Raw genomic sequence first — 13620 nt, 5'->3', positions numbered from 1 at the left:
TGATGAAGAGATTCAATTTCTTCATTCATGGCAATCAACCACTTTGCAGAATCATCACAAGAAACTGCTTCTGAATAGGTGGAAGGCTCACCAGCTGCATCAGTTTCTTCTGCAACAGACAAAGCATATGCAACTAAATTTGCATATCTTTGTGGTGGTCGAATGTCTCTCCTTTGTCTATCTCTGGCTATGGAATTTTCCTCTTCTTCTGAACTATCTTCAATAATAGATTCAAGTGCATCTACTGGCACTTGTTGAATAAAAGATTTGGATTGAGAAGGACCAGAACTGCCAATATCAAGCTCCACCTGCTTCTGTGTACTATCAGTAGTACAAGGACTAGAAGACTCCTTCTTGGAAGATAACATAGACAATTCATCAAAAGTAACATCTCTACTGATTACAAATTTTGAGGATTTGGGTTCAGGACACCATAATCTGTATTCTTTCACCCCAAAAGTATATCCAAGAAAAATGCACTTTTTAGCCCTAGGCTCCAATTTTCCATCATTCACGTGCATGTATGCTGGACACCCAAAAACTTTTAAATTGGAGTAATCAGCAGGAGTACCTGACCAAACTTCCTCAGGAGTTTTGAAATCAAGAGATGCAGAAGGAGAACGGTTGACAATATAACAGGCCATATTGATCGCCTCTGCCCAAAAGTCGTTTGTCAACCCTGCATTGGAGATCATACATCTTGCTCTCTCCAAAAGCGTTCTGTTCATACGTTCAGCCACACCATTTTGTTGATGCGTCATCCTGACGGTGTGATGCCGAACAATTCCTTCATTTTTGCAAAATTCATTAAATTCACCTCCACAAAATTTCATACCATTATCTGTTCTCAACCGCTTAACATGTTTTCCTGCTTGTTTCTCAATCAAAACTTTCCATTGCTTGAAAGTTGGGAAAACATCATTTTTATGCTTAAGAAAATAGACCCAAACTTTCCTTGAATAGTCATCAATGAAAGTCAACATGTACCTGACACCACCTTTAGAAGGAGCACGAGAAGGACCCCATAGATCTGAATGAATGTAATCAAGAGTACCTTTTGTCTTGTGAATTGCTGGTGAACTGAAACTGACTCTTTTCTGCTTCCCAAAAATACAATGTTTACAGAATTCCAATGGACCGGTACTTTGTCCACACAGAAGTCCTCTTTTGCTTAGTATGCCCAAGCCTTTTTCGCTCATATGCCCTAAACGCATTTGCCATAATTTGGTGATGTCTGTATCTGTCAAAAATGATGTTGAAACAGCAGCAGCAACTGTAACAGTAGATCCCTGCAAAATATATAAAGTACCAGATCTGTGTGCCTTCATAACAACAAGAGCTTCTCGAGTGATTTTGAAAACTCCATCTCCACCTGAATACCTGCACCCGATAGACTCAAGAGTGCCCAAAGAGATGAGATTTTTCTTCAAATCTGGAACATGTCTAACATTTGTGAGCGTCCTCACAATACCATCGTACATTTTAATTCGGATTGTGCCTTTGCCAACAACTTTACAAACAGCGTTGTTGCCCATTAAGACAACTCCACTTTCAGTTGATTCATATGTTGTAAACCAATCCCTATTGGGACACATATGATATGAACAACCCGAATCTAAAATTCACTCGTTGTTAGACCTAAAATTATTTTCTGTTGCACAGAAAATAGTTCCATCATTCTTATCAACGGCAATACTAGCCTCGGTGGTTTCACTCCTTTTCTCCTTTTACTTTTCTTTATTTTTCAATTTAAAGCAATCAGCGATAATATGGCCCTTCTTTTTACAATAGTTGCACACCACATTTTTATGTCTGGACTTGAATCTACTTCTATTTTCTGTGTTTCTCTTTTCAGATCTACCCCGAACAAACAAGCCATCGGCTTGACTCCTACTAGTTTCCCCAGTAATATTCCTATCTATCTGTTCTTTAGATTTTAATGCAGATTTAATTTCCCGATACGAAATTGTTTCCTTTCCATATATCATAGTATCACGAAAATACTTAAAGGACTGGGGGAGGGAACATAAAAGTAATAGGGTTTGATCTTCATCATCAATTTTCGAATCTATATTCTCCAAATCCATAATAATGGAATTAAATTTATCAAGATGGGAGAGTATAGATGTACCTTCAGACATCCGAAGCATATACAAACTTTGCTTCAAATATAGTCGATTCTCGACTGTCTTTTTCATATACAAGGCTTTCAATTTATCCCACATAGCCTTGGCCGAAGTCTCCATTGCTACCTCACGCAATACCTCATCGGAGAGATTTAAAATTATGTTGGATCTGGCCTTCTTATCCATATCGGCGAAATCCGCATCTTTTACATCTTCTTGCTTTTTCTCAATTCCTTGAATTGCCAAGTCAACTCCGTCTTGAATAAGAATGGCCTCCATCTTGAGCAGCCACATGCCGAAATTGACATTTCTGTCGAATTTTTCGACAACCGTCTTTGTTATCGTCATTGTTGCCACAAAATCTGTAACTTGAAGTTTGTCTCAAAAAACTGGTCAAAATCTGCAAGTCTCGTGAGTGGGCCCCACAGGGTGACTGGACCCCACGAGGATGAACGGACCCCACAAGGTGAGTGGGCCCTACAGATAAACGGACCCCACAGGATGAGTGGGCCCCAAAGGATGGACGGGCCCCACCAGATGAACCGCCCCACCAGATGAACCTGTCTTGCAAATTATAACAACCAACTCTGACACCAGTTTGTTAGGACCGGACCAGGAAATAGACAAACTCAAGTTAGCACAAATTAGGCGGTATAACCGACCATATAATAGATAGGCGGTAGATACCAGCCATATAATAATTAGGCGGTAAAACCGACCATATAAAGACGGATAACAAAGCAAATAAAAGATACAGAAGATTTACGTGGTTCGGTCAAATTGACCTACGTCCACGGGCGAGAGAGGAGCAATATTTCTACTATGAAGAAAAAATACAAAAGCCGTAGGAAAGTGGTTCCTAGGCCAAAAAGCACTTATAAAAGGTTTAGAAAATATTCCTAAACACAATACAAGAGAACCTAAAATATTTGACTAAATGGGTTAGATGACTCAAGAAGCTAATAGCCCATATAACTCTCTTGAGTGGTGCGAGTTGATTCATTCATCAGGCTCCCTTATTTATAGGAAACCAAAGGAAGAATTCCTTTGGCTTCTACCGATGTGGAACGAAGCACCAAAAACATTTGGTCAACAAATGCGGCTTCAACAAATCTCCACCTTGATGAGTCCCAAACATCGAGAGATTATAAACTTGCTCCACCTTCTTCACATAAGCCCCAATGGGGTTAAATCACCAACAATGAACACCAACCAAATCCAAGCACTGTTTGAACTTGTAAACTGGAAGAGGTTTCGTAAACATATCGGCTGGATTGTCCTTAATATTGATTTTCTGAATAATGACTTTTCCCTCAGCAACGATATTCCGAATGAAGTGATACTTCACATCAATATGTTTCGTCCTCTCATGATACATCTGATCTTTAGTCAAGTGTATGGCACTTTGACTATCACAGTGAATATCAGTAACACCTTGATATAGACTTAACTCGCTAAATAAACTCTTCAACCACAAGGCTTCTTTCATTGCCTCGGTCACAGCCATATATTCTGCTTTTGTAGTAGACAAAGCTACGACAGATTGTAGAGTAGCTTTCCAACTAACAGCACAACTGCCAATGCAAAATGCATAGCCTGAAAGAGATCTTCTCCTGTCAAGATCCCCAGCGTAGTCTGAGTCTACAAAACCAATCAAAGTGTTATTATTTCTTCCAAACTCCAAACATGCATTTGAAGTACCTCGCAAGTATCTGAGAATCCACTTCACAGCCTGCCAATGTGTTTTACCAGGCCAAGACATATATCTGCTAACAACACTGACTGCTTGTGCAATATCTGGACGAGTACAAACCATTGCATACATAATACTGCCGACTGCACTGGAATAAGGAACCCGTGCCATATAATCTTCCTTTTTATCTGATTTTGGTGATTGAGCAGCAGATAGCCGAAAATGGCTAGCAAGAGGAGTAGATACTGGTTTAGCATCTTTCATGTCAAAATGCTCCAAGACTTTCTCAAGATAATTTTTCTGGGTCAAAAACAACTTCCCTACACCTCGATCTCGATTGATATCCATGCCAAAAATTTTCTTAGCTGCTCCCAAATCTTTCATTTCAAATTCACTATTTAACTGCAGTTTTAGAGTGTGAATTTCTGACAAATTCTTGGCAGCAATGAGCATGTCATCAACATATAACAATAAGTAAATGAAAGAACCATCATTTAACTTTCGGAAGTAAACACAACTATCATACATGCTCCTTGAATAACCATGACCCAACATAAAGAAATCAAATCTCTTATACCATTGTCTTGGAGACTGTTTCAATCCATATATGGATTTCTTCAATAAGCAAACATGGTCTTTCTTACCTTCAATTTCAAAACCCTAGGGTTGTCTCATATAAATTTGTTCTTCAAGTTCGCCATGTAAGAAAGCTGTCTTAACGTCGAGCTGTTCTAACTCCAAATTATACATGGCAACTAAAGCAAGCAAAACACGAAAAGAGCTATGTTTAACAACAGGTGAGAATATATCATTAAAATCAACACCTTGTACCTGACTATAGCCTTTTGCAACCAATCGTGCTTTATATCTTGCATCTTCAACCCCTGGAATACCTTCCTTTTTCTTGAAGACCCACTTGCAACCAACAATTTTCTTAGCTGACGGCGGCTTTACAAGAACCCAAGTTTCATTCTGATGAAGAGATTCAATTTCTTCATTCATGGCAATCAACCACTTTGCAGAATCATCACAAGAAACTGCTTCTGAATAGGTGGAAGGCTCACCAGCTGCATCAGTTTCTTCTGCAACAGACAAAGCATATGCAACTAAATTTGCATATCTTTGTGGTGGTCGAATGTCTCTCCTTTGTCTATCTCTGGCTATGGAATTTTCCTCTTCTTCTGAACTATCTTCAATAATAGATTCAAGTGCATCTACTGGCACTTGCTGAATAAAAGATTTGGATTGAGAAGGACCAGAACTGCCAATATCAAGCTCCACCTGCTTCTGTGTACTATCAGTAGTACAAGGACTAGAAGACTCCTTCTTGGAAGATAACATAGACAATTCATCAAAAGTAACATCTCTACTGATTACAAATTTTGAGGATTTGGGTTCAGGACACCATAATCTGTATCCTTTCACCCCAGAAGTATATCCAAGAAAAATGCACTTTTTAGCCCTAGGCTCCAATTTTCCATCATTCACGTGCATGTATGCTGGACACCCAAAAACTTTTAAATTGGAGTAATCAGCAGGAGTACCTGACCAAACTTCCTCAGGAGTTTTGAAATCAAGAGATGCAGAAGGAGAACGGTTGACAATATAACAGGCCATATTGATCGCCTCTGCCCAAAAGTCGTTTGTCAACCCTGCATTGGAGATCATACATCTTGCTCTCTCCAAAAGCGTTCTGTTCATACGTTCAGCCACACCATTTTGTTGATGCGTCATCCTGACGGTGTGATGCCGAACAATTCCTTCATTTTTGCAAAATTCATTAAATTCACCTCCACAAAATTTCATACCATTATCTGTTCTCAACCGCTTAACATGTTTTCCTGCTTGTTTCTCAATCAAAACTTTCCATTGCTTGAAAGTTGGGAAAACATCATTTTTATGCTTAAGAAAATAGACCCAAACTTTCCTTGAATAGTCATCAATGAAAGTCAACATGTACCTGACACCACCTTTAGAAGGAGCACGAGAAGGACCCCATAGATCTGAATGAATGTAATCAAGAGTACCTTTTGTCTTGTGAATTGCTGGTGAACTGAAGCTGACTCTTTTCTGCTTCCCAAAAATACAATGTTTACAGAATTCCAATGGACCGGTACTTTGTCCACACAGAAGTCCTCTTTTGCTTAGTATGCCCAAGCCTTTTTCGCTCATATGCCCTAAACGCATTTGCCATAATTTGGTGATGTCTGTATCTGTCAAAAATGATGTTGAAACAGCAGCAGCAACTGTAACAGTAGATCCCTGCAAAATATATAAAGTACCAGATCTGTGTGCCTTCATAACAACAAGAGCTCCTCGAGTGATTTTGAAAACTCCATCTCCACCTGAATACCTGCACCCGATAGACTCAAGAGTGCCCAAAGAGATGAGATTTTTCTTCAAATCTGGAACATGTCTAACATTTGTGAGCGTCCTCACAATACCATCGTACATTTTAATTCGGATTGTGCCTTTGCCAACAACTTTACAAACAGCGTTGTTGCCCATTAAGACAACTCCACTTTCAGTTGATTCATATGTTGTAAACCAATCCCTATTGGGACACATATGATATGAACAACCCGAATCTAAAATTCACTCATTGTTAGACCTAAAATTATTTTCTGTTGCACAGAAAATAGTTCCATCATTCTTATCAACGGCAATACTAGCCTCGGTGGTTTCACTCCTTTTCTCCTTTTACTTTTCTTTATTTTTCAATTTAAAGCAATCAGCGATAATATGGCCCTTCTTTTTACAATAGTTGCACACCACATTTTTATGTCTGGACTTGGATCTACTTCTATTTTCTGTGTTTCTCTTTTCAGATCTACCCCGAACAAACAAGCCATCGGCTTGACTCCTACTAGTTTCCCCAGTAATATTCCTATCTATCTGTTCTTTAGATTTTAATGCAGATTTAATTTCCCGATACGAAATTGTTTCCTTTCCATATATCATAGTATCACGAAAATACTTAAAGGACTGGGGGAGGGAACATAAAAGTAATAGGGTTTGATCTTCATCATCAATTTTCGAATCTATATTCTCCAAATCCATAATAATGGAATTAAATTTATCAAGATGGGAGAGTATAGATGTACCTTCAGACATCCGAAGCATATACAAACTTTGCTTCAAATATAGTCGATTCTCGACTGTCTTTTTCATATACAAGGCTTTCAATTTATCCCACATAGCCTTGGCCGAAGTCTCCATTGCTACCTCACGCAATACCTCATCGGAGAGATTTAAAATTATGTTGGATCTGGCCTTCTTATCCATATCGGCGAAATCCGCATCTTTTACATCTTCTGGCTTTTTCTCAATTCCTTGAATTGCCAAGTCAACTCCGTCTTGAATAAGAATGGCCTCCATCTTGAGCAGCCACATGCCGAAATTGACATTTCTGTCGAATTTTTCGACAACCGTCTTTGTTATCGTCATTGTTGCCACAAAATCTGTAACTTGAAGTTTGTCTCAAAAAACTGGTCAAAATCTGCAAGTCTCGTGAGTGGGCCCCACAGGGTGACTGGGCCCCACGAGGATGAACGGACCCCACAAGGTGAGTGGGCCCTACAGATAAACGGACCCCACAGGATGAGTGGGCCCCAAAGGATGGACGGGCCCCACCAGATGAACCTGAACCTGTCTTGCAAATTATAACAACCAACTCTGACACCAGTTTGTTAGGACCGGACCAGGAAATAGACAAACTCAAGTTAGCACAAATTAGGCGGTATAACCGACCATATAATAGATAGGCGGTAGATACCAGCCATATAATAATTAGGCGGTAAAACCGACCATATAAAGACGGATAACAAAGCAAATAAAAGATACAGAAGATTTACGTGGTTCGGTCAAATTGACCTACGTCCACGGGCGAGAGAGGAGCAATATTTCTACTATGAAGAAAAAATACAAAAGCCGTAGGAAAGTGGTTCCTAGGCCAAAAAGCACTTATAAAAGGTTTAGAAAATATTCCTAAACACAATACAAGAGAACCTAAAATATTTGACTAAATGGGTTAGATGACTCAAGAAGCTAATAGCCCATATAACTCTCTTGAGTGGTGCGAGTTGATTCATTCATCAGGCTCCCTTATTTATAGGAAACCAAAGGAAGAATTCCTTTGGCTTCTACCGATGTGGAACGAAGCACCAAAAACATTTGGTCAACAAATGCGGCTTCAACAAATCTCCACCTTGATGAGTCCCAAACATCGAGAGATTATAAACTTGCTCCACCTTCTTCACATAAGCCCCAATGGGGTTAAATCACCAACAATGAACACCAACCAAATCCAAGCACTGTTTGAACTTGTAAACTGGAAGAGGTTTCGTAAACATATCGGCTGGATTGTCCTTAATATTGATTTTCTGAATAATGACTTTTCCCTCAGCAACGATATTCCGAATGAAGTGATACTTCACATCAATATGTTTCGTCCTCTCATGATACATCTGATCTTTAGTCAAGTGTATGGCACTTTGACTATCACAGTGAATATCAGTAACACCTTGATATAGACTTAACTCGCTAAATAAACTCTTCAACCACAAGGCTTCTTTCATTGCCTCGGTCACAGCCATATATTCTGCTTTTGTAGTAGACAAAGCTACGACAGATTGTAGAGTAGCTTTCCAACTAACAGCACAACTGCCAATGCAAAATGCATAGCCTGAAAGAGATCTTCTCCTGTCAAGATCCCCAGCGTAGTCTGAGTCTACAAAACCAATCAAAGTGTTATTATTTCTTCCAAACTCCAAACATGCATTTGAAGTACCTCGCAAGTATCTGAGAATCCACTTCACAGCCTGCCAATGTGTTTTACCAGGCCAAGACATATATCTGCTAACAACACTGACTGCTTGTGCAATATCTGGACGAGTACAAACCATTGCATACATAATACTGCCGACTGCACTGGAATAAGGAACCCGTGCCATATAATCTTCCTTTTTATCTGATTTTGGTGATTGAGCAGCAGATAGCCGAAAATGGCTAGCAAGAGGAGTAGATACTGGTTTAGCATCTTTCATGTCAAAATGCTCCAAGACTTTCTCAAGATAATTTTTCTGGGTCAAAAACAACTTCCCTACACCTCGATCTCGATTGATATCCATGCCAAAAATTTTCTTAGCTGCTCCCAAATCTTTCATTTCAAATTCACTATTTAACTGCAGTTTTAGAGTGTGAATTTCTGACAAATTCTTGGCAGCAATGAGCATGTCATCAACATATAACAATAAGTAAATGAAAGAACCATCATTTAACTTTCGGAAGTAAACACAACTATCATACATGCTCCTTGAATAACCATGACCCAACATAAAGAAATCAAATCTCTTATACCATTGTCTTGGAGACTGTTTCAATCCATATATGGATTTCTTCAATAAGCAAACATGGTCTTTCTTACCTTCAATTTCAAAACCCTAGGGTTGTCTCATATAAATTTGTTCTTCAAGTTCGCCATGTAAGAAAGCTGTCTTAACGTCGAGCTGTTCTAACTCCAAATTATACATGGCAACTAAAGCAAGCAAAACACGAAAAGAGCTATGTTTAACAACAGGTGAGAATATATCATTAAAATCAACACCTTGTACCTGACTATAGCCTTTTGCAACCAATCGTGCTTTATATCTTGCATCTTCAACCCCTGGAATACCTTCCTTTTTCTTGAAGACCCACTTGCAACCAACAATTTTCTTAGCTGACGGCGGCTTTACAAGAACCCAAGTTTCATTCTGATGAAGAGATTCAATTTCTTCATTCATGGCAATCAACCACTTTGCAGAATCATCACAAGAAACTGCTTCTGAATAGGTGGAAGGCTCACCAGCTGCATCAGTTTCTTCTGCAACAGACAAAGCATATGCAACTAAATTTGCATATCTTTGTGGTGGTCGAATGTCTCTCCTTTGTCTATCTCTGGCTATGGAATTTTCCTCTTCTTCTGAACTATCTTCAATAATAGATTCAAGTGCATCTACTGGCACTTGCTGAATAAAAGATTTGGATTGAGAAGGACCAGAACTGCCAATATCAAGCTCCACCTGCTTCTGTGTACTATCAGTAGTACAAGGACTAGAAGACTCCTTCTTGGAAGATAACATAGACAATTCATCAAAAGTAACATCTCTACTGATTACAAATTTTGAGGATTTGGGTTCAGGACACCATAATCTGTATCCTTTCACCCCAGAAGTATATCCAAGAAAAATGCACTTTTTAGCCCTAGGCTCCAATTTTCCATCATTCACGTGCATGTATGCTGGACACCCAAAAACTTTTAAATTGGAGTAATCAGCAGGAGTACCTGACCAAACTTCCTCAGGAGTTTTGAAATCAAGAGATGCAGAAGGAGAACGGTTGACAATATAACAGGCCATATTGATCGCCTCTGCCCAAAAGTCGTTTGTCAACCCTGCATTGGAGATCATACATCTTGCTCTCTCCAAAAGCGTTCTGTTCATACGTTCAGCCACACCATTTTGTTGATGCGTCATCCTGACGGTGTGATGCCGAACAATTCCTTCATTTTTGCAAAATTCATTAAATTCACCTCCACAAAATTTCATACCATTATCTGTTCTCAACCGCTTAACATGTTTTCCTGCTTGTTTCTCAATCAAAACTTTCCATTGCTTGAAAGTTGGGAAAACATCATTTTTATGCTTAAGAAAATAGACCCAAACTTTCCTTGAATAGTCATCAATGAAAGTCAACATGTACCTGACACCACCTTTAGAAGGAGCACGAGAAGGACCCCATAGATCTGAATGAATGTAATCAAGAGTACCTTTTGTCTTGTGAATTGCTGGTGAACTGAAGCTGACTCTTTTCTGCTTCCCAAAAATACAATGTTTACAGAATTCCAATGGACCGGTACTTTGTCCACACAGAAGTCCTCTTTTGCTTAGTATGCCCAAGCCTTTTTCGCTCATATGCCCTAAACGCATTTGCCATAATTTGGTGATGTCTGTATCTGTCAAAAATGATGTTGAAACAGCAGCAGCAACTGTAACAGTAGATCCCTGCAAAATATATAAAGTACCAGATCTGTGTGCCTTCATAACAACAAGAGCTCCTCGAGTGATTTTGAAAACTCCATCTCCACCTGAATACCTGCACCCGATAGACTCAAGAGTGCCCAAAGAGATGAGATTTTTCTTCAAATCTGGAACATGTCTAACATTTGTGAGCGTCCTCACAATACCATCGTACATTTTAATTCGGATTGTGCCTTTGCCAACAACTTTACAAACAGCGTTGTTGCCCATTAAGACAACTCCACTTTCAGTTGATTCATATGTTGTAAACCAATCCCTATTGGGACACATATGATATGAACAACCCGAATCTAAAATTCACTCATTGTTAGACCTAAAATTATTTTCTGTTGCACAGAAAATAGTTCCATCATTCTCATCAACGGCAATACTAGCCTCGGTGGTTTCACTCCTTTTCTCCTTTTACTTTTCTTTATTTTTCAATTTAAAGCAATCAGCGATAATATGGCCCTTCTTTTTACAATAGTTGCACACCACATTTTTATGTCTGGACTTGGATCTACTTCTATTTTCTGTGTTTCTCTTTTCAGATCTACCCCGAACAAACAAGCCATCGGCTTGACTCCTACTAGTTTCCCCAGTAATATTCCTATCTATCTGTTCTTTAGATTTTAATGCAGATTTAATTTCCCGATACGAAATTGTTTCCTTTCCATATATCATAGTATCACGAAAATACTTAAAGGACTGGGGGAGGGAACATAAAAGTAATAGGGTTTGATCTTCATCATCAATTTTCGAATCTATATTCTCCAAATCCATAATAATGGAATTAAATTTATCAAGATGGGAGAGTATAGATGTACCTTCAGACATCCGAAGCATATACAAACTTTGCTTCAAATATAGTCGATTCTCGACTGTCTTTCTTCATATACAAGGCTTTCAATTTATCCCACATAGCCTTGGCCGAAGTCTCCATTGCTACCTCACGCAATACCTCATCGGAGAGATTTAAAATTATGTTGGATCTGGCCTTCTTATCCATATCGGCGAAATCCGCATCTTTTACATCTTCTGGCTTTTTCTCAATTCCTTGAATTGCCAAGTCAACTCCGTCTTGAATAAGAATGGCCTCCATCTTGAGCAGCCACATGCCGAAATTGACATTTCTGTCGAATTTTTCGACAACCGTCTTTGTTATCGTCATTGTTGCCACAAAATCTGTAACTTGAAGTTTGTCTCAAAAAACTGGTCAAAATCTGCAAGTCTCGTGAGTGGGCCCCACAGGGTGACCGGACCCCACGAGGATGAACGGACCCCACAAGGTGAGTGGGCCCTACAGATAAACGGACCCCACAGGATGAGTGGGCCCCAAAGGATGGACGGGCCCCACCACCAGATGAACCTGTCTTGCAAATTATAACAACCAACTCTGACACCAGTTTGTTAGGACCGGACCAGGAAATAGACAAACTCAAGTTAGCACAAATTAGGCGGTATAACCGACCATATAATAGATAGGCGGTAGATACCAGCCATATAATAATTAGGCGGTAAAACCGACCATATAAAGACGGATAACAAAGCAAATAAAAGACACAGAAGATTTACGTGGTTCGGTCAAATTGACCTACGTCCACGGGCGAGAGAGGAGCAATATTTCTACTATGAAGAAAAAATACAAAAGCCGTAGGAAAGTGGTTCCTAGGCCAAAAAGCACTTATAAAAGGTTTAGAAAATATTCCTAAACACAATACAAGAGAACCTAAAATATTTGACTAAATGGGTTAGATGACTCAAGAAGCTAATAGCCCATATAACTCTCTTGAGTGGTGCGAGTTGATTCCTTCATCAGGCTCCCTTATTTATAGGAAACCAAAGGAAGAATTCCTTTGGCTTCTACCGATGTGGAACGAAGCACCAAAAACATTTGGTCAACAAATGCGGCTTCAACAAATCTCCACCTTGATGAGTCCCAAACATCGAGAGATTATAAACTTGCTCCACCTTCTTCACATAAGCCCCAATGGGGTTAAATCACCAACAATGAACACCAACCAAATCCAAGCACTGTTTGAACTTGTAAACTGGAAGAGGTTTCGTAAACATATCGGCTGGATTGTCCTTAATATTGATTTTCTGAATAATGACTTTTCCCTCAGCAACGATATTCCGAATGAAGTGATACTTCACATCAATATGTTTCGTCCTCTCATGATACATCTGATCTTTAGTCAAGTGTATGGCACTTTGACTATCACAGTGAATATCAGTAACACCTTGATATAGACTTAACTCGCTAAATAAACTCTTCAACCACAAGGCTTCTTTGATTGCCTCGGTCACAGCCATATATTCTGCTTCTGTAGTAGACAAAGCTACGACAGGTTGTAGAGTAGCTTTCCAACTAACAGCACAACCGCCAATGCAAAATGCATAGCCTGAAAGAGATCTTCTCCTGTCAAGATCCCCAGCGTAGTCTGAGTCTACAAAACCAATCAAAGTGTTATTATTTCTTCCAAACTCCAAACATGCATTTGAAGTACCTCGCAAGTATCTGAGAATCCACTTCACAGCCTGCCAATGTGTTTTACCAGGCCAAGACATATATCTGCTAACAACACTGACTGCTTGTGCAATATCTGGACGAGTACAAACCATTGCATACATAATACTGCCGACTGCACTGGAATAAGGAACCCGTGCCATATAATCTTCCTTTTTATCTGATTTTGGTGATTGAGCAGCAGATAGCCGAAAATGGCTAGCAAGAGGAGTA

The sequence above is a fragment of the Coffea arabica genome, chromosome 4c, assembly GCF_036785885.1.
Source record: "Coffea arabica cultivar ET-39 chromosome 4c, Coffea Arabica ET-39 HiFi, whole genome shotgun sequence".
Taxonomy (NCBI): Eukaryota; Viridiplantae; Streptophyta; class Magnoliopsida; order Gentianales; family Rubiaceae; genus Coffea; species Coffea arabica.
Note: the sequence above shows the minus strand (reverse complement) of the source record.